Source organism: Condylura cristata, unplaced genomic scaffold, assembly GCF_000260355.1.
Source record: "Condylura cristata isolate star-nosed mole 26May11 unplaced genomic scaffold, ConCri1.0 scaffold00022, whole genome shotgun sequence".
Classification (NCBI taxonomy): domain Eukaryota; kingdom Metazoa; phylum Chordata; class Mammalia; order Eulipotyphla; family Talpidae; genus Condylura; species Condylura cristata.
In genome coordinates, this window is record NW_004567123.1 from 4,918,789 (window position 1) to 4,939,624 (window position 20,836).

General features: G+C 44.4%; 1 protein-coding gene across 1 annotated transcript in view; it reads right to left on the reverse strand.

The window, feature by feature from the left end:
* The window catches only part of RIN2 (Ras and Rab interactor 2), a 191,447-nt gene extending 172,513 nt beyond the window's left edge, over positions 1–18,934 (reverse strand). Inside the window, exons 1-2 of the mRNA XM_012728374.1 lie at positions 18,913–18,934; positions 3,714–3,788 (exon numbers count right to left, since the gene is read on the reverse strand). The gene's annotated coding sequence lies outside the window, so the exon portion shown is untranslated. The remainder of the gene's footprint in view (positions 1–3,713; positions 3,789–18,912) is intronic.
* Between the last annotated feature and the right edge of the window lie 1,902 nt (positions 18,935–20,836).

The following is a 20,836-nucleotide window of genomic DNA, read 5'->3' on the forward strand; positions in this document are numbered from 1 at the left end:
ATAAGTTATTTTATTAGTAAATAAAAATAAAAATTAATACATGGCTATGTTTTAAATGTCTTCTAAGTCCCTAGTAACCTGTCTATCAGGAGGAATGCAGCCTGTTTTTAATGATCTGGGGCATCTGTGTTTTGGGCTTTGTAATAAAGACTGGCCACAGATAAGTACCTGGAGATACCTTTCTTGGTAAAAAACAAAACCAAAATAGCACTTTACCTTTTGTAGTTATTTGCCCCTCATAAAAACATGAGATACCAGATTCACAGGGTGCTGCAATGTTGCTACTTTCCTAGAGATCCCCAGAGCCTGGACAGTTTTCCCAACCTTCAGAAAGTCATCTATTCAAAGTCATTATCAGTGTCCTCTCTCTCAGCAATAATATAATTTCTACAACCCCTGCGACAGAGGTGACGGCCACCTAACAAACTATTTTCTCAGACTGTTGCATTGGAAAGCCTGCATGATTTGGTTCTGTCCAGCTAAGTGAAGGGTGAAGTGACGTATACCACCCTTAGGTGTGAGATAAAAAGCCATCTCACGCATTTCTGGCCCCCTCTTCTGCCATGACTTTGTAAACTGTCTTCTAGACAACATGCTGCATGATGGAAATAGTCTGGGCCCCAGAAGTCACCACCAGAACAGCTGCCCAGCCCACACTGGCTGGACACACACCTAAGCTCCTGTAAGTTTAGGGGTCATTTGCCAGCCTTTCCGAACAAATGCAACCATCAGGTCAAGTTACAGCCATTCATTTACCTCTCCATTAGTCAGAGGCCTAAGGTAAAATCCACTAAGGCCATACCTCCCTGTGCAGAACCTCTATGATCATCCTTATTGCATGTGAAAATCACAAGAATAAACATTGTGAGGGTGTCACCTGCTAATAAATGTAAATACTTCACATGCGTAACTCTTAGTCCTCTCTTGTGGTTGGGACAGTTCTTATTCCTATTTCATATATGAAGAAACTGAGGCTCAGACAAGCTAACTGGTTTGTCCAGCCACCCACAGCTGGGAAGGTACCCTAGCTCTGGACCACTCACTGGAGCTCACCACTCTGCTCCCTCATGCCTGCTACATCAGCATCAGGCTTCGCTGAGAACATGCCACACATCAGCTAACCCCATAGGGATTCACAGTGGTCTCATGGGGACACCCCTGATTCATACTGGCTTGTTCTGCTTTAAGAAAAAATTATCACACGGCAAGTGACATCTGGGTAGAGAATGAAATACTCTCACCACTGGGTTGTATCTTTAAGGAGGCATTTCTTCTGCAAACCCCCTTAATTCAGAACCATTTTGAGAAGTCAAGACTGTTAGGTCACTACTGCTTGTGTGCTATTTCAATGTTTTCCTTTTAATATAATTCTACACATATGCAGTCTTAAAATCATATAGCTGATTGTGTGATTGTGTGGAACTTATCAAGAAATATTTACCCCATGAACAATTCAAGCTTGGAATCGCTAATACCCTGACCCTTTCTTGCCCAGATCAGACGGTCTCCACAACTCCAAGGTACATCTTCACCATACTCAGAAGCCAGGGTGTCAGAGGGAGCCAATGCCAATGTCCTAAGACCCAACTTTCTTTTGTGGGAAGATAAGAAACTAAGAGAAATGAGCCAACATCTGAGCCTTAAACTGCAACATTTCTAGACTCTGCATGCTATATCTAGAAACATAAAATTGTATACTTCTGCCATCCTGCTCTATGAATTAACCTTTTCTGTGGTTAATTTTATCTCCTCTGGCTTTAAGGATACTAAAAGTACATAACCTGATACTGTTAGTGAGAAAAGATGTCCTGAATGAACTCTACAAATATAGCTTCTGTGGACCCCACCCACTACTCCAGATACTCAAACTACAACTCCCAGCAACACCAAAGGGAGGAATGAAGGACCCAAGGACGGAGTCAAGCAGCCATTTTGAGACTTTTGGGATAGAAAGGAGACATGTTGGGCTGAGGTGCTCTCTCTCTCTCCCTTGGCCTCAGGCTGGTGGCTGGTCTCTTGGTTCTGTTGAGTGTGCTATTGGGGTTCCAAGTCAAAGGACCTTGTAGGATGCACTGGTTAACTTGTATCTCGCTCTCTCTCTTTTCCCCTGGTTTGTTCCTTTTCTTTTCCCTTTATAAATAAACCCATTATTGACCTTTGTGTGTGTGTGTGTGTGTGTGCAGTGCAGCTGAATCTTAAGCGCATGAGTGAAGACCCACAGACAGGCAACCCAATGCACTTTGGGTCGCCCTGTAACAATAGTTGTGGCCCAAAACTCTCTTTTAAGATCCAGGTCCTTGGAGTTAACCTCCATGAAACTTTCTCTTGGGTTCTCATAGTGTACCCCCAAACTTAGCATAAACACAATGGATCTCTATCTTTATGCCTTCTTTTCTGCTCAGATTTGCCCAAGTTTCTCTCAATGACAGTGCTTCCATTAACCCAGAAGTCACAAGGGACACCAGGGTTGTCCTGGAGGTGTTGACAACCCTCCCATCAAACACCTCCCTGAGTGCCACTGGATTATTCTCTAAATTTGACCCTAATCATTCCCTCAAGTCCAAAGAATGTTCATTGTTCTTTCATCTGGTCTCTTGGAGGACACTCTTCTTCCACTGAAATTCTTTCAATAATCATCATTCATTAACTTAAATCCTATTAGATCATCCTCCTCCCATGACATAGTAGTACTTCAGATTGGGGTGGTAGCCATGAAGATTCTGGAAACTGACAGAGAGAGTACCCTGCCATTCAGTACCTGGCACATATTGGGTTCTCATAGCATTCTGAATGTATGGATGGCTGTCTCCCATGTCTGCCCCTTTTCTAAAGAATGATTTTCTATAGTTATTTTCAATTCCTTCTTGTACCACAAGGCAGAAGACCAGGAGAGTCATACTTTCTTCTGACTAAATACTCCCCTCTCCCATCTTCTGCAACCTCTAATCTTTGGTCTTTCCCCCACTTTTTCTGTAGTTGCTACTTTTATCACATGCTGCTCCAAGAAAAATACAATGTTCCCAGTCGACTCTGCTTTGCTTCCTTTGGAAAGATGAATCAGGGCTTGGCTACATTGACTGCCTATGTTGCTCCCTCACCTTGTCTTCTGAAGAAACCCCAGGGCTTTTCTTACTCATGAACTGAAGCTTGTACACAGCAGCAGAAAGGGAGAGCTGATCCTTGTCAGTTTTACATGCTTCATGTAAGCTCAGAAACCTGAACTCCATCTTTACCAATTTTCTGTGAGCAGAAAGAAGAGCTGCCTGTGCCTGAGAACAGTCACTCCACAGGACAGAACCCTGACTTGGACCAGAGGACTCAAGGTCATGGGGGCGCCAGCTGGTGAGGGGGAAGCAAGGACACAAACAGGATTCTTCTATGAAGCTACTGTGTTCTCTTATCTTTTTAATATATATAATACTTTATGAGTTATATAGTAGAGAACATTGTATTGCTACAATCCACGTTATTCTGAATAATGACTGTGAGCAGAATCACTATATTATTAAGAATATTCTCATCTCATCTTGCAAATATAATCATTGGGCCACTAGACATATTGCACGCACAGGAAGGAGAAACTGGGCTTCAGTCACACTGACCTCTCAAGAAATCCTGGCACCTGACAGTGCCATGGAGCCATCATAAAAATCTCCCTTACTGGTTAAATGGCCAGATCTCAAATCAAAAGTGCAGAATCACACTTTGCTTACCAGTCTCCTTAGGCCTCCAGCTCCCACTGTCTGCTTTCTTCTGCTCCTGCAAGGGTGCTCAAGACCCTTCCTGACCTGGCAGGACAACACAAGACAAAGGCCAGTTCTATCAGGCACTTTTGACAGTGCAACTATTTACAGCTGAGAATGCCTGAATATGTTCTGCTGGGGTGCATGGATGACATTTCGTGCATATTCAATGAGTCTTTCATGTTGCTTTATACCTACTATGGGTTGAATTATAACATCCCCCTCCAAAAAAGTTACTACACTGGTCCTCATTCCCAGTACCATGGATGTGCCCTCACTTGGAATTAGAGTCTATGTACATGTGGTAATGATGATGCCTGGGGTGGTCCCTGATATGACCAATATGACCAATGTCCTTATGAAAAGGTGAGGTTTGGGTACAGACCCACCCAGAGGAATTGTAATATAAAGCTCACAAGGACAACATCCTGTGAACAAGAAAACAGAGACTGGAGAGAGGCACCTACTAGCCAAAGAATGCTAGAAGTGACCAGAACTTATGAGGCACAGATAGTTCCTTCTCTAGTACCTTCAGAAGGAGCAAGGTCATGCTGATACCTTGATCTTGGGAATCCAGAACCCCAAGACATTAAGTTTCTCTTGTTTTAAGCTACACAGTTTTTGGCTTTCAGTCCAGCTGCCTTAGAAAATTAATACACATTCATATTCCCATAACATACATATACTCTAAAGATACCAGAGTAGGCATTAAGCATTTAGATCCCAGTGTTTGACACCTGGTTTGAATTGCAACCCTTCCACTTTCAAACTTGTGACCACAGACAAATTACTTAACACTGCTATGCCTTGGTTTCTACAATAGGAAAATAAAACTATCTCATGTGTATCATCAGGATGCTACAAGAGGAGGCCACCTCACAGGCTTGTTAGAATTCTGAATTGAGCCTTAGTAGGTGTGATAATTAATTGGGATCTTGGAGCACTAGTCAGAGAAAGCCTGTTTCTCATGCAAAATGGAACATGAGACTTGTATAGCTCCAGGAATGGCTTTGTGGCATGTGACTCCTGTTATCACACACCTCGCATTCATATGGATCCCACTCTGATTTAATATTCTGCTGAAACCATCTTGAAGTGATTACTTTTTGAACAAGGAACCCCATTTTCAATTTGCATTGAGCCCCACAAATTATGTAATTGGGCCTGCTGGCTTCTGTAATTCTGTACATGGTTCGACAACTTGTCCACATAAAGCATTTGCTGGAGAAAGTTCTCTTTAGCAGAAGTTAAGGGACTCTCAAGCCTAAACCTTTTCTTGGCCAGAGGGCTTCCTACAGCACCATCCTCTAGTTCTTTCTGTAGGTTGCATTTAAATTCCCAGTGGTCTGTACATCTATCATTTGAATACTACAAGTATTTGTGCTTTAAAACTATTTCCCCTGTGAGAAAATAATACTAATAATGAACAACTATATACCAGAGACATTTTACGGGGTATGGAGTGAGGAGTAGGATCAAAAATGGGAGAAGTGATCTGGTGATGGGAAGCCCATAAGGATTACAAATGAGATAGAAAAAGGCACAAAATGAGGTAAAAATAAACTATTATATTATTAAAAAAAAAAAAACTATTTCCCCTGCAAAAATATTTCCAGCATTTAGGTGGGAAAATAAAGGGAAAGAACTCCTAAACTTTTCTTCCTGCTTCCCCAGCAAGAGCAAGGATCTGAGCTGGTATAACTGCATATGAAATGGCTTCAAAACCTATTAAAGCTTCCTCAAAATAAGACATGCTTTTATTTTTAGCTCAAAGAGATAAATTGGCCTCTTTAGCTACCCTATCTAAGCACCTTACCTAAAATTCAGGAATTTTTCTGCCTTACCTGTTTAATTCAACAAATATTTACAAATGGTCTACTATACACTAACCCTCTTCTATTGATAGGTACTGCAAGACTGCATGGAACAAAACAGACAAAAGCCCAACTTCCCCGATTTATCAGGGGAAGCCAATTGCTTCTTGGAAAAATAAGGCAGGGCATGGACTGGTTGGGTCAGGTGGGCGTGGGTAACTTTGCTGTTTATATGAAGTTGTCAGGTACACCCTTCCTGCAGGAACGGTGGGACAGAACTGGGGATAAGGTCCTGTGAACATCTGGAGCACATCCCAGACTAAGGAAGAGCCAGTGTGGAGGTCAGAGGGGAGCAAGAGGCTGGTGTGGCCAGTGATGGGCAGATGGGAGGTATGAGAGGTAAGGAAAACACAGGTTGTGGAAAAGACTGCCCTTTATTCCACAAGCGATGGATACCAGAGGGGAGAAAGAGTGCAAATATTTTAAAGATCACTGTGAGGGCCTCCCTGGTTGCACAACTGGTTAAAGCACAGCAGCCACTTCAACATGAGTTTGATCCCCTGCCAGGGAGGTGGCCCACGTGGTGCAGCAGACCTCTACCGTCTCTCCAACTGCTTCCCTCAGCAGTGTATTTCAGTAGATCTGCTTGTTCTCTCCACCCTGCCTCTGTGAATCCTCTCATGCTCTGCATCTCTGGCCTACACCCTAGTTCTTCAATGCATACATAGTTTTTTAAATGGAAAAGGACCCCTTTAGATCAATGGTCATGAATCCTTTCACAGTTGTGAACGTCTAGCCAGGTTCATCTGCCTGGTGCGGGCACAGATTGTGTGAGTATATGAGGCAGAAGAGGAACTATTAAGACTGACAGGATTAATGAATTAGAGAGCACAGAGGTGGCTAAACTGAAGCAGCTTTACAAGAAACACAAGATTTCACATTTCTTCAAGATCGAGGCCAAGGTGTACCCTCACAAATGTTCATCTAGCAGAGATTTTGGTCAATGATTTGTCAAAAAATGCTGTCAATTAAAGGGCACTCTCTTTGGTTCGGTGTTGAGCTTTTCATGTGTGTAAAAATGTTTGCAGTCAAACTGTATCATACCCTGGCCCATTTTCCCATCGCTCAGCAAAAAAAATTTTCCTAAGTTTTGTTAAATTAAACAATAATTATATAGTTTGGAATTACCTCAGTTCAGTCAACCTTCAACAACTCTTTTGCTATTGACTGATTTTTATCTGTTTCTAGAATATTTACTTCATAAAAGCACCAAAATCCTTGAGAATACAGCCTTGGTTCTTATGCCAACCTATCTTTTCTTTTCTCTGAGAGAAATGAGTGCTGCTTTCCCTGAAGTCCTTCATACTTTCACTGCATCATCTTCCAGGGAATATATAGGGAAACTATCAAATCTTAAAGACCAAGGAAGACCCAGCAGCTTACATGAACTCAGTGGAGGAAACAGTAGCTAAAATGCTACTTTTTTCTTTTGTATTCAATTACTTTATTTGCGTTTGCATTATTATTGTAGTGTTTTATTGATTCTTATACTAAATGAAAATCACCTCAGGGAAAAACCAGAACTGATTTCCACCTAACATCAACAGTTCGAGTTAGAACTCATCATGATACATCTCTCTTGCAATCTTGAACAGTGATGTTTAAAATCCGACTACACACGCTCCTGCTTTGTTAGCCTGGCTTGTCTCAAAAAGGCAGTGCGAGCACCCTAGACTCAGAAGAGCGGATGCACAAGGTCCTTTTTAGGGGTACAGCACCCGTAGGCGCTACATGCTAAATCACAGCCCCTGGTAATATGAGCTTCTTTCTGAAGCTTCCTGTGATTGGCTCTTTTGCAATAATTTGTAAATCTCACCATCTTGCACCAATGGCAGAGATCCCACTGGTATTTCTTGTGCACCCTACCAAAAGTGGGGGTGGTGACAGAGGCTCAGGATGCATGGACTATGCATAAAGGACTAGGGATAAAAAATAGTAAAAATGAACAACTATATACCAGAGACATTTATGGGGCTGGAATGGAAAATGGGATCAGAACTGGGGGTGGGGGGGAGTGCACTAGACTACGGTGATGGCACACAGGTGATATGGTGATGGGAAGCCCACAGGGATTATAACTGAGATGGAAAAAAGCACAAAATGATGTAAAAATGAACTACTATATTATTTTAAAAAATAAATAAAAAATAACATGAAGGGAAAAAATTAGGCACTTTCTAATGCAGAAGTAGTCCAATCTTTGTATACAACTTTAGTGCTTAGCAAGATGTTTCTTTTTCAAAGGCAATTTTCCTTCTTGTGCATTCCACTCAAGAGTGTCATAATTTAAAATAGTTTGCAGGGTACACAGAACCCAGTTGTGTCACTATATAAACTATACATAGAGCAGAACATGCAGCAAGCACAGTGAAGTAGCCAGAGTCCTGTAGCAACAGATAAATGCATCATTTAAATGCCTGGAATTCAGAATAGTTCTCAGAAGATCATGGAGTTAACATGTTATAAAGCAGGTCAAGATTGACTCTCGATGAACAGCAGAAAGGACTTTGTCTCAGTTTTGGCTAAGTCCCCTAAGGACTGAAAACAAAGAAATAGGTATCAAATGGTGTCCACAAGTGATACCTTAGACTATCTACACAGAACTAGTGAAGGCCAGTTTGGGAACCTGAACCTACCGCCTACCTTAGGTTGTAAAGGTGGCTGACACGAGGGGAGAAAACTCCTTTGAGTCAAGTATGGGAAGATTGTGATATTTTCCTTTGGAAAATTTCACTTCAGTTTCTGGAGCTGGTGGACACAAAGACCAGATCTATACCTAGGGAAGTATAAAAACAGAAAGGGCAGAGAGAAGACAAGTATCTCTGTGGGAAAAGCTGTTCCCCTCAGACTTTCTCAAGGCAAAGCAATGGGCAGAGAAAGTACTGACTGGCCTGGACAGAAAGGCGAGAGCTGCAGACATCCTGGGAAGAGTGATAGGATCCTACATAGAGAGTTCGTGGAAAGTGGGTTACCCAAAACTGGAGACGTAGGATGGACTTGAAGGCGGCAAGCCAGAGGGGGCAGTACCACCATTATGAGAACTGCAGATGAAAACTCAGTGATGGGGCAGGTGGTGGTGGGGTAGAATCCAGGGAACCTCAAAAGCATCTGTTAAGAGAAAGAGTCCGCTGCAAATATCTGTGAAGCCCAGCAAGCAAAAAAGCCTAGCGGAGTAATCATTAACAGAAGAGAGTTGAAGAAGATATAAAAACATGGAAAACTATGCTGGAGAGAAGAAACCACCTCCAGGAATGTGTTGAAATCCACAAGGAGAGTAACATTGTGGATAAGTTGCTTCAACAATCCGAGGCAGAACTGATTTCTCTTGCCAGAGGAGCTGAGTGAAGCACTTACATTGAAAAAAATCTGGGCAGTGCTTCTATTAAAGTCTGAAGTCATCCCCAAACTGAGCCATTTAGGACAAATGCCCAGAAACTGCTCTCAGAAGCTACTGAGAAATGGATCACCTACTGGTTTAAAAAAAAAAAAAAAACCTGGCAATGTTTCACACCTTGCACCGCACCTGTAGCTGGTGAGGGCCCTGGTCTTCCAGTTACAGCAGCAAGCAGAATTCCAGGCTCAGGCGAGGAGTAACTGTCAGATCCCTGGTGATCTCAGGAAGCTTCCAATAGGGGGCTCGGTAGAGAGGAAAACAGGCTTCTTTCTGCCCATTCAAAGACTGGAATTTGGGTGAGGGATCACGCTAAATTTTCCCATGGAGTGCTCAGTCAGACTGGGAACACAGAGCCCCAGGAGACAGGCCAGACTGGAGATGTTTCACTAGTTGTGCTGTGCTGGAGCTACCTGGATTCACCATCACTAGGAAGCGAGGTCCCGCTGCCATCCCCTAGTAAATAAAAGGATAACAGATTCCACTGTGAATACCCCAAGCACAACCTCTGAACTTCCTCCATGTGGCAGACAAAGTTACCACTTGATTTCACTACCCTGCAGATAGTTGAAACCCACTGACCATGGCCGCTCTCCCAGTTCCATCCCTCTTAGAAAGTCCCATAGCTCTCAGAACTCTAGCGTCTGTTCTCTTTACTCTACCTCGGAAACTGCCAGAGCCAGTCACACCCCTTCTTCCCTAACCTTACTGACCTGACTCAGCAATCCCTGGAAGACCCTGTGTACTGGAGTTTTTTTCTTTTTTTAAAGATTATTTATGCATACAGAACTGGGTACAGGCCAGAAGTGCAGGGGTGGTGAGAGGATTCATCAGAGATAGAGTGGAGGGCAGAACCGGCCAACTGACGAAGGGACACTACTGAGGGAGCAGTGGGTGGGTCAGGAGAGGTCTGCGCGCCATGTGGGTCACCTCTGAAGTGGGAATCGAACTCACGCCAAAGTGGCTTTAATTTCTTAGTGTTGTGCTTTAACCCACTGTGCCACCAGGGAGGGCCCTGTACTGGAGTTTTTAACAAAGAGCCGCCTGAGATATCCCCATTCCTTGAGGGTTATTTGATATATGGGCTCTATTTGACTAGAATTCTGTAGAAGATCCATAATGAGGTTTCTCTTGAAATGAGTAAAGTGTAACCAGGAATGAACCATCAAGCCATACGTGTTACATTTGGGGGAAGAGGGTGAGTGAGCAAGTCCTGCAAGCAGAGGTCACAAGACATGAAGAAAGGATAATTCTTCCCAGTCACCTGCCCTGTCAGCTGCTCTGAGGGGCACAATAAGCAGCCTGGGGGTGACAGTGGCTGCCTGTCTTCTCATTACCTGTACCATCTTCACACACCTAGAGCTAGAACCTTCACCTCTGTGGGAAGTTGTGGGAGCTGCTTTGGTCTGCATGCAGAAAGAGGTGGGAGTGTGGTGGGCAGCCCTTAGCCAAAGACTGAGCATGCTGGAGTATGACTGCTCTGGGAAACTAGCCCCTGACCTGGCACCTCCAGTCAACACGAAAGAACTTTCCCATGAACGCCTGAGCTTACCTGTTACAGACAAAGGAGGCTGAGATTCTACTTCAACCAAAAAGACAGGACACAGCTTCCAGCAGTTTCTGAGCATTCATTTGAAACAGGATCATGACACCCAAAGCAGTAGGGGACCAGTTTTCCTTCCAGGCTCTCCCCATCTCTCCACATAGTCTGATTCTTTAGAACAAGAGATTGTCTTAAATTGCCCTCAGCTTGTGCTGAAAGTACAGCATTGCCTCACTCTCCAGGCTGAAAGCCCTTGGAGGGTCTGAACCACATCTTCTTTTTCTCTCTATACTTTGCAGAAGCCCACAGGGAACCTTCCCTTCTGAGTGGAGCCATTTTAAATGACGCTTTCTTTCCTCAAACGTGCCACTCTTGATTCACATTCTCAGTACCAGATACTCCATTTACCTGAAACCCATGTTATCAGCTGACACCATTATTATCAGCTATCCATTATAACTAATTCTTTCCACTGAGAATCATAGTATTGCCAGGGAGCCTCCTAAATGCCCCCCCCCCCAACCAAGGGCCAAATTAAAGAAAAAGGAAAAAAAACCTTAAAAAAAAAAAAAAAGACAAGAACCCGTTTTTGTTCTCCTTTGGCTCTCTAGATTGCCAAGGGAAAAACAATTGCAAAGGAAAATAATAGTGAACCTTAATTAGGGGTTTTCAAGTTCAAACTCCTACATGTCTCCACTGCCAGGCAGGGACCACACTAGCCTGGCCTCAGCAGGATTTTAAACATCCCCTGCTGAGTTAGAGATCCCTTCAGGTTGGGAATTATAGAGGGGTACCCACACAGGTCAGGTAGCAAAAGAAACTTAGGCTTTGGGAGTCAGCCAAGATCCCACATCCCAACAGTGGTAAGGCTGGAAGCTGGGAGCCACCATTTCTCTAATGGGAAGTGAGATCTGTGCCTCCTTCTCCAGGCATCCTGCTGATCTATACATCTGGGTACACTCCTAACTAAAGCTAAATGGTTAAAATGGTCTCAGGCCCTAAGTGCACAAAAAAAGAAACTTATCTAAACTTTGCTCTCAAACTTGCTTCAACAACAAAGCAGAGTCTAGAGACATGAATACAGAGAAGGGGTCTACGTGGAGGGGAGGGTCTCACCCACAGATTTTAAAGCTCCAGTTATCTGAAGAAACACCTTTTCATACGTCTTTCTGTATGAACTGTCCTGCAACTAGCCAGTGAATTTCCACCAACTACAAATTTCTTTGCCCTGTCTTTGGTCAATAAAATTTTAACTCCATTGTTCTTGACCCCAGTTGCCAAAACCTGTATGATTTCATTTCTTTTCTTAATTGAGGTGGCAGCTTGGAATTTATCTCCTACCTCCTTGACAGTCAAGCCACAAAAAAAAAAAAAACTTCCTTCTCGTCTCAAAGTCTGATGCATGATATCAGTTTCTATGCACATTAGGCAGTGAACTCATTTATTTGATAGCAGCCTGAATATACACTGCCAAGACCTGCAGATTTTGACTCAATTTGTGGTTTGCTGGAAAACTACCAAATCAGTACTAGGCTTAGTACAATTCCAAACAAATCTTACAGAGCAAATATGATTTGAAGAATTAATGGTGAAGATTGCCAAAGAATGCTGAGGGAGAGGGGTGCAGGAAGAAAGACAGGTAAAGTGGTAGGAAATGGAGAAGGGCTTGTCCTGCCAAATACTCAAGTATCACATTGCTGGAGAAACGAGGGTATATTCTTCGCAAGACTCCAGTTCTGGGGGTAACTTATTCAAGGAAAAAAAAAAAAAGAACTAAGTAATACCCTTACTTCATAAATCACCTATGAAACGAATTTATTTTATTATTTATGCATACAAAAACTGGGGCACAGGCAGGAGGCACAGAGCAGAACAGGCAGAGGTACTGAAATACACTGCTGGAGGGAGCAGTGGGCAGGTCAGGAGAGGTCTGCCAACCCATGAGGGTCACCTCCCTAGCCAGAAATCGAACTCGTGCTGCAGTGGCTACCAATAGCTTCATAGTGCTGTGCTTTAACCCACTGCACACCAGGGAGTGTCCCTACCAAATGAATTTAAATAGTTATATAAAACTGAAATCACACAAATTAGGAGAAGCTATAAATGCCAGTTGTATGAGAATATAGGCTTTCTGAGCACAGGGACCATTAAAGAAACCCAAGAAAAAGTACAATCATTTGACTACACAAAGGTTGAAGTACAAAAACTCATGCAAAATGATAACGAATTAGGAGCACTCAGCACTAGAGAAAAGTCTGTTGAATTTAAGACCTGAAACCATAATATCTATAGGAAAAAACATAAGCAAAGCACTCCATGACATGCACTTCTGAAACATCCTTGGGGACTCATCTCCAGAAGCAAGGAAAACAAAAGAGACGATAAACAGCTGGACTACATCAAACTAAAAAGCTGCTGTACTGCAAAAGAGACAGAAAACAAAACAAAGAGACCCCTACTGAATGGAAGAAAATATTTGCACACCATACAACTGATAAGGAACTAATACCAAAGATCTACAAAGGGCTCACACAGCTCAACAAAAACAAACAATCCAAGCAAAAAGGGCAGAGAAGCTAAATAGATCCTTCTCCAAAGAAGAAATGCAAATGGCCAACGGGCATATGAAAATATGTTCATCATCATTTATTATTGGAGAAAAGCAAATAAGACGCCACAATAAGATGCCACCTCACACCTGTGAGAATTGTCCATAATAATAATAAAACAGAAACAAGAAATGCTGGTGAGGATGTGGTGAAAAAGGAACCGTCTTACACTGCTGATGGGGATATAAAGTGGTCCGGCCACTATGAGAAGCTGTGTGGAGTTTCCTCAAAACACTAAAAATGGATCTACCATATGATCAAGTAATTCCACTTCTAAGAGTTTAACCAAAGGACACCAAAACAGTAATTCAAAAGGAAACTTGCACGCCTATGTCTACTGCAGCACTATTTACCCAGGACATAGAAAAAATCTAAACGCCCGCCCCCCCCCAAAAAAAAAACTGGGTTAAGCAAAGGGCTCTCCCTGGTGGCACAATGGGTTAAAGCACCTCATTATGAAGCTTGAAGACACTGCAGCAGGAGTTCCATCCCCTGCCAGGCAGCTGACCCACATGGCGCTGACACTGCAGACCTCTCCTGACCTGCGGGCTGCTCCCCTCAGCAGTATGTTTCAGTAGATCTGCCTGTTCTGCTCCACATTCTCTATGGTGAATCCGCTCACCCCCCAAACCTCTGTCCTACCCCAGTTCTTGTAAGCATGAGTAAATAAATCTTTAAAAAATAAATAAGAGGAAAAAGCCTGCATCGTGAGGTGAGAAGTATTGTTTAGATGACATCTCACGTATTCAACTATGTGCAGAAGCTTAGACAAAGCCCAGAGTGCTCTTTGAGAAATGGCTTCTGGATTTAGCCACACCAAGAGGTGGGATCTTGGCTAATTTCCAGGATTTCTTTAGTTACATTAAAGGAGAGACAGCACCCTCAATTCATTTTTAATAACTAGCCTTACAGTTAAACTGAAATGTAAAGGAAATGAGAGCCAACTATTTGGGGGGAAATCTGTATTTTTCTTCAATAAAGAAAAATGCTTTTTAAGAAAGTGCAGTTCATGGGAAACCCATGGGGATTACAACTGAGATGAAAAAAAAAAAAAAGTGCAGTTCATTACCTAACTGACTAGTTAAATATTTGGATCTTAGTCCACTCATTGGTTAACCTCTGCAATTCATATAGTTAATTCATTAAAAATTATAAAATGCAAATATTTCCACCAATTATGATTTTTAAAATGATACACATTTGAGAAATTCAGGTGAAGGGGCATCTACATGTTAATGCTTAAATTTACTATTATTTGATCACATGTCACGTTCAAATGAAAATGAGACCTAAGCCATCTCATCTCATACCAGTCATGAGAACAACCCCTGAATTAGTTTCTCATGTGGAAACCATAAAGCTCAGCAATATTATTCAAATTATTTTATGGATGGTTTCAAAACACAAATCAGGTAGGAGCAGTGAAATGTCATAAATCCTACCTTTATAACCCTCCCTATAACTTTTAGGCATGTGGGGTTAGTAATAGGGCCCTTGCCACTAAAAATTCTTGACCAAAATAAAACATCTACAAAAGGGAAAATGCCTCCCTCCTCCAACTTTGTTTTCTCAAGAGTATATTGTAAAATATTTTTGGGACTCCAACCCTGGTGTTTGCAGGCAAAAGAGCAAAGCTATCTGCCGCCTGAAGGTAAAACCCAGTCTTTCATGCTCACTGAATGCCAAGGAGCCAGATAAAATTTAATAATGGGTACCCAGGCTTTATCCCTGTGAAATGCACTCTTCAGAAAGGAATGAAATCCTGTTTTGCCTTTCTTTAGCATCAATATAGCTATAGATCCTGACAACACAGAAGAATAATTACATTCTTAACATGGATGACTCAATGTTTCCACCTGTAGAAAATAAATTTAAATTGTGCTTATTAGAACAGCTTTCACACAGTAAAAGCTGTGGGGCTGCTACCTGGATTGAAAGCCTCACTTTCAACAGTTATCTAACAGTTATCTAACAGACACTTGCCTAACTGTTGTTGAGATTTTATTTTCCGTTAACAAGAACACTCAAGTAAATGGCTCTGTTTAGACTTCTAGCAAACCACGAGAGCAAGTTAAAAAAAAAACACTTCTAGGCCCTCCCTGGTGGCACAGCGGGTTAAAGCACAGCACTAAGAAGCTTAAACCACTTCCTCATGAGTTCGATCCCCGCCGCCCCGGAGGAGATCCACGTGGCGCAGCAGACCTCTCCTGACCTGCCCGCTGCTCCCCTCAGCAGTGTACTTCATTGATCTGCCTGTTCTGCTCCCCGCTCTGTGTCTAGTGAACCCTGTCACAACCCCTGTACCTCTAGCCTGTACCACAGCTCTATATGCATAAACAAACCTTTTTAAAAAAAAGCACTTCCACTATGAAAAAAAAAATTTTTAATCAGTAGGTAATAAAAGTGGTGTTCAGTTGATTTGCTAGTGGTTATATTAACTCATGTTTCTATTCACATTCTCAACTGAGTGTCCCCACACTTTTCAGAGATTATATTACAAACGATTAATGACAGCAAAACACACATATTGAATCGTTATGTTGTATACCTGAAATATATCATCATATGCCAATCATACTTCCACAAAAATAAAAAATATCAGTAACTTTTTTTATTGACCGCATGCTGAAATTATACTATTTGGGATGTAGTGGCTTAAATAAAATAATTAATTGCATTAAAAAATACTTAACCTGGGCCTTGACCAATCACAATAGTTGTTGGGCATAAACTGGCAGTTTCAAAGACCCAGATTACCCAGTGCAATCATCAAGGCAGGCTCTTCCTCCTCCTCCCTCACTCTAGGACCTCTTTTTCCCTGATCCTGGATGTGGGGTTTCAAGGTTCTGCTTTGACCCCACTTTCTAGTTGACCTTTGACCTCGCTCTGGAAAATTTATCCCCTCCCCTACTGCCATAATCTCCCAATGACACTCCATGTCTTCCTTGCTTATTGAAAAGTTCTATGTGGGTAACATACAGAAGTCTTGACAGGTTGCAAATCTCACTACTTATTTCCTTTGCATTTTCTTCCTTGCCCCACTCCCTGCCCACACCCCTTCCACCCATCATCCTAACCCCACCTCATCTGATAGGTCCATTTTTGTGGAAGCATCCCTTTTCCTGACTTCTGTAACAACCTCAACCCCCCTTCAACAGAGATCTCTAACCCACACTACTTTCCTTCATAGGAAAATCTACATACATAGATAAGATTTTCTCAATAGTGGAGACCCAGAATGTCTGTAAATGGGAATTATATTCACCTGGCTTCGCCTCTTTGTCCACAATATGGCCTTTCTCAGGACTCCGGGCTAGTCCAAAAGGCTTTTCTGAATCCCTGAAATTCGAACGCTGGCTCCCCAGTTCATCTCCTCTCTTACAGCACGTAAAGCCTGAATAGCAGGTGACCGGTGTGTGGGAAGCCCTTGCAGCTGAATGCAGGCACTTCTCACTTCAACACCTGATTTCAAACAATGTGAACATCTCCACCGTGAGTGATCTGCCCACAGCCACACTTTGTTTTAGGTCCCAAGCTCCCACAGTGACTGGTGTTAGCTTTTCAGGAGTAAACTGACACCCCACACAATCCACAGTTCATCTCTCAAGGAGAAAGTGTGAGAAATGCAAACTCAGGTGTATTTTCCCACTTAATGGAGCCGACCTACCAACACTGCCATCAGGACAAGAACCCCTAAATTTCCATTCCATACACATAACTTCATTGGAAGCATTCTCAAGATCTGCCATATAGACAGCACCCCACCCCCCACTTTTGCACTATTTACCTAAGTTTTTGTTCCTGCTTCTCTGATCAGTTCCTGAAAAACTGACACATTACTAGATCCACAGAAACTAGCAAACCAACAATTTATTGTAAATTTACAAAAGGGGATTGTTGTCCAGAATACATACTTTTACTATGCAAACCACATAAGTAAGTTCCTAGAAAATTACTTAGATGTCAGACGGTAAGGGATGAACTAAGCAACATATTCCGACGCATTATGACTCTGGACCCAGGAGACGCTTCATGACTATTCTCTGGCCAAATAAAACTAGCAAACATTCCATGCTAAGAAACCATCCTAAAGACTCCCAAAGTCTCTTATAATCAGAAAGGCACTGCAGTGTAGAATCTGCCCACCATTAGCATTTCTCAAATTCACTGTAACCACCAGGGAATTTTTTTGTGAAGTTGCATCCTGAAAACTTGGGAAACTCTGCACTGTGCATACACTGTCTGAGAAGTGCCTTTGAGTAAATATCCTCCAGCAAGTCAGCTGTCGGATAGAGAAAGGATTACTAACCGTGGAACTTGGTTCCAGTTTTGGTGCTTGTTTCCTCATCTGCCAGACAGAACTAAGAGTACTGTGAGAAACAACTGACATACTATCTGTGAATGCATTTTATAAAGTGCTATAAAAATACTATCTGCAAGGCTCTTCTTCTTAAATGTGTAATTCTTCACAATGCACTTACAAAAGAAACTTTTGTATTCCTGCATTGTCTAATCTGTGCTTGCCATCCTCAGCCCCCACAAAGCCCCAAGTGGGAGCAGACATGCTATACAATTGGAAAGGATTGCTCCCGTTGCAAAACCATGCAAGATCTAATAGTCCATCTTAATTTAAAATGTCACCTCGTTCTTCTTGGACGAGATAAATGCTATTCCTTTAAATATTATTTATTTTAATAACTGAATGGGGCTTTTTGCTCCCCCCAAAAAAAACCCCATTTACAAATCCTGTTGGGGTGGAAGTATGCTCTAAGATTTTCTTATTGATGACAGCAAGTTCCAAAGAAATCCCAATGCACCTGAAACCCTCTGGCCTGCAGGAAAGTGCAGCTCCACAGTGTGTTAAGTTTGTGTGCAGGTCTTCTGCAGAATTAGGGAAGCCCCAAGGACTGGAGTGCTCAGAGAAGAGAGGCGCCTCTTAGGTCCCGGTGGGACAGGCTTGCCCAATATTTCTTGGCAATATATCATAGGTTTTAAAGCCGAATTCTGCAAACCCTGCAATCACCGATCGTCGAGGGCTGCCCGGGGCCAGTGGGTGGACGCTGTTCTGGAGAGCGCACGCCGCGGGTGGAATGGGGAGGCCTCAACGTGGGAAAGTGGCCCCATCCCTTCCAGTCGGAACCCGGGGCTCCTCCTTCTGAGCCCCAGTCAATCATCGCGACTGCCCCACAGCCCCCAGCCAGGACTCCCTGACTCTCTAATCTCTGTTCCTTCACCGAGAAAGATGCTCCGCACCTGAGCTCCTGCCCCGCGAACAGGATGGGTGCACCGACCCGGCCTGAGCTGCTCACCGTCTGTGCGACCTCGGGTCTGACCCACACGCACCGCCACACAGTAGGCGTCCCCGCAGGTAGAACCTGACAAGGGTTCCTACCTCCAGGGCTCGCGCGCAAAACGCACAACAGCACCTGAAGCCAACGCTCCTGCAGGCTCCCACTGCCCCTCACCCCACCCCCAAAGGTCAGCTAAGGATATCCCACGACCCCGCCTGGGCCATCGGCCGTCTGGTAACGCCGAGCGCACCCGGAGACCCTACACCCGGTGTTCCTCCCCCTCCGTCCCCAAGACTCCAGAGGACGCTGTCTCCCCTAGGTCTCCTCCGTAGGGGAGGTGAATGCGCGGACCAGCACTCAGCGCCTGAACCCCGAAAAGCCTCTATCCTCGGCCAAGAGTCTCCCCAGCCCTCGGGGTGCGAGCACAGAGGGTGGGGGTCCTCGTTCCTGCCGCCCCTTACCTCACGCAGGCCCTCCCCGCAGGTCCTGGAAGCGGGGGTGACTGGTGGCCCCGCACTCTAGCGCGGGGCTGGGTTTCCCCGCCCCGTAGGAGCCGGAGCTGGAGGAGGGGGAGGAGGTGAAGGAAGAAGAGACGGGGAGGGAAGGAGAAGGGGGGAGGGGAGGAGAGGGAAGGGCTTTGTGTCTGCCTCCCGCCCTCCCTTCGCTCCAGCGCTAGCCATCTCCCCCCTCCCACCCGCTGCCACCCTCCCAGCTCTAGTAAGGGACAGGGCGGGGGTAATTCCAGAGGTGGAGAGCGCCTGCGCGATTTGGGGTCCGGCGACCCACCCCCCCCTCCCCGAGACGCGCAGCGACGGCGATTGCAGGGGGACCGGGAACCCGAGCTGCTTAGGAGGACTAGTCGGAACCAAAAAGTTTATCCCTAAGCAGATTTGGCTGCACGGGCTCCCGATCGGCCCTAGCTCCGCCACTCCGCTCCTCTGCACTTCCTGGGGAGGACAGGAGATTTGTTTTGGGATATTCTGTTTCTCGTCTTTCCACTCAACTACAGAGCAGCAGAAACGTGCGCGCACCCTTTTCCCGGCTCGGGCCCAGCCGCGCAACTGCAAACTCGGGGTTCTGTATAGGGGCTGGAAACCCCCTGTCTGGCAGGCCTCCCTGGGCTGCAGGCCTCTGTGCCGGAGTGAGACAAGGTCTAGAAGCCCAAGCGTAGGCAGCGATCTCGCCGCGGGGTGTTTTGCTTCAATCTCTCTGGGAAAGGGGCCGTCCTAGTTTGGTTCCTGCCAGTGCTGGGCCACCAGGCCCCGCCCGGGCCCATGGGAGTGAGAGCAGCTGGCAGGCAGGATGTGGTTTGGCGCCGCGCTTGGAGACCTTAGCCCTATGGAAGGCGTCGCGGAGAGGCCTGGAGGCTGGAGTTGCGACCTGGCTCCCGGCCGGCGGGGACCCTGAGGTCGAGTCTGGCCAAAGCCGGTTGATCTGCTGAATCCTTCCCCTACCGGTTGTGGTGAGACCACCTTTAGGGAGACACGGTTAACCGTGTTAAAGGTAGGTACATCAGTAGCCATCCAGCAGAGGGATCCTCACAGACGTGTTTCAGAAGGAAGAGAAAATTGAAATGAACAAAGGCCACATTTTCTTGTTCTGCTTTGGATTGGTAGCCCAAGAGAAGACTTGAATTTCACTGCGCTTGGTTCTTGTGAAAACTGCTTTATAAAATCTCAAGATTGATGTATCATTCATCATCAGATCAGCCTGCAGGAGAACATATTGCACTTTTCTTTCTGTTCCAAGTCACCCATTCAATAAATAATTGAGCACTTGCTCTGTGCCAGGCACTGCTCAAATACTTGAGGATTAACTGGGAATTAAAACATAAATCTCCCTGACCTGATGAAGCTGGTATTTGTGGGCTCAAGTGTGTGAGAGCAGGTAAACAGTGACTACCAATAAGGAGGCCCAGGAATGCTGGTTCCTGGTGCAGCTTGCAGAGTTAAGAGGTGGTGTGATCAAAGCAGAAATTGGGATTTGAGCAAAGACCTGGAGGAGGTAAGAAGGGAATTCCTAGGGCAAGCATTAGGGGTAAGGGCTGGTGGGGAGGTGGGGGATAGCTTTCCCAAGTTTGAGTGGCGGATGATATGCCCCACCTATATTGCTGAGAGATCCCTTATGAAGAAGCAAATCTAGGGGAGAGGGAGTTAGGAGGCTGTAGATATAATCCAGGCTGGAGATGAAGGTGGGCACAGCAACACCATAGTCATGAGCATAGGAAGAAGTACTGGTGCCTTTCCCAAAAACCCAAATTACATCACTTTGCTTTTACAAAAGACTTACATCGAGCACCTGTTTTTGATAACTAAAGGTAGCGAAGGAGGATTTGCACCTTTACAACAAAAGACAAAAAGTTGATAATGACATTTAGCTACTTTT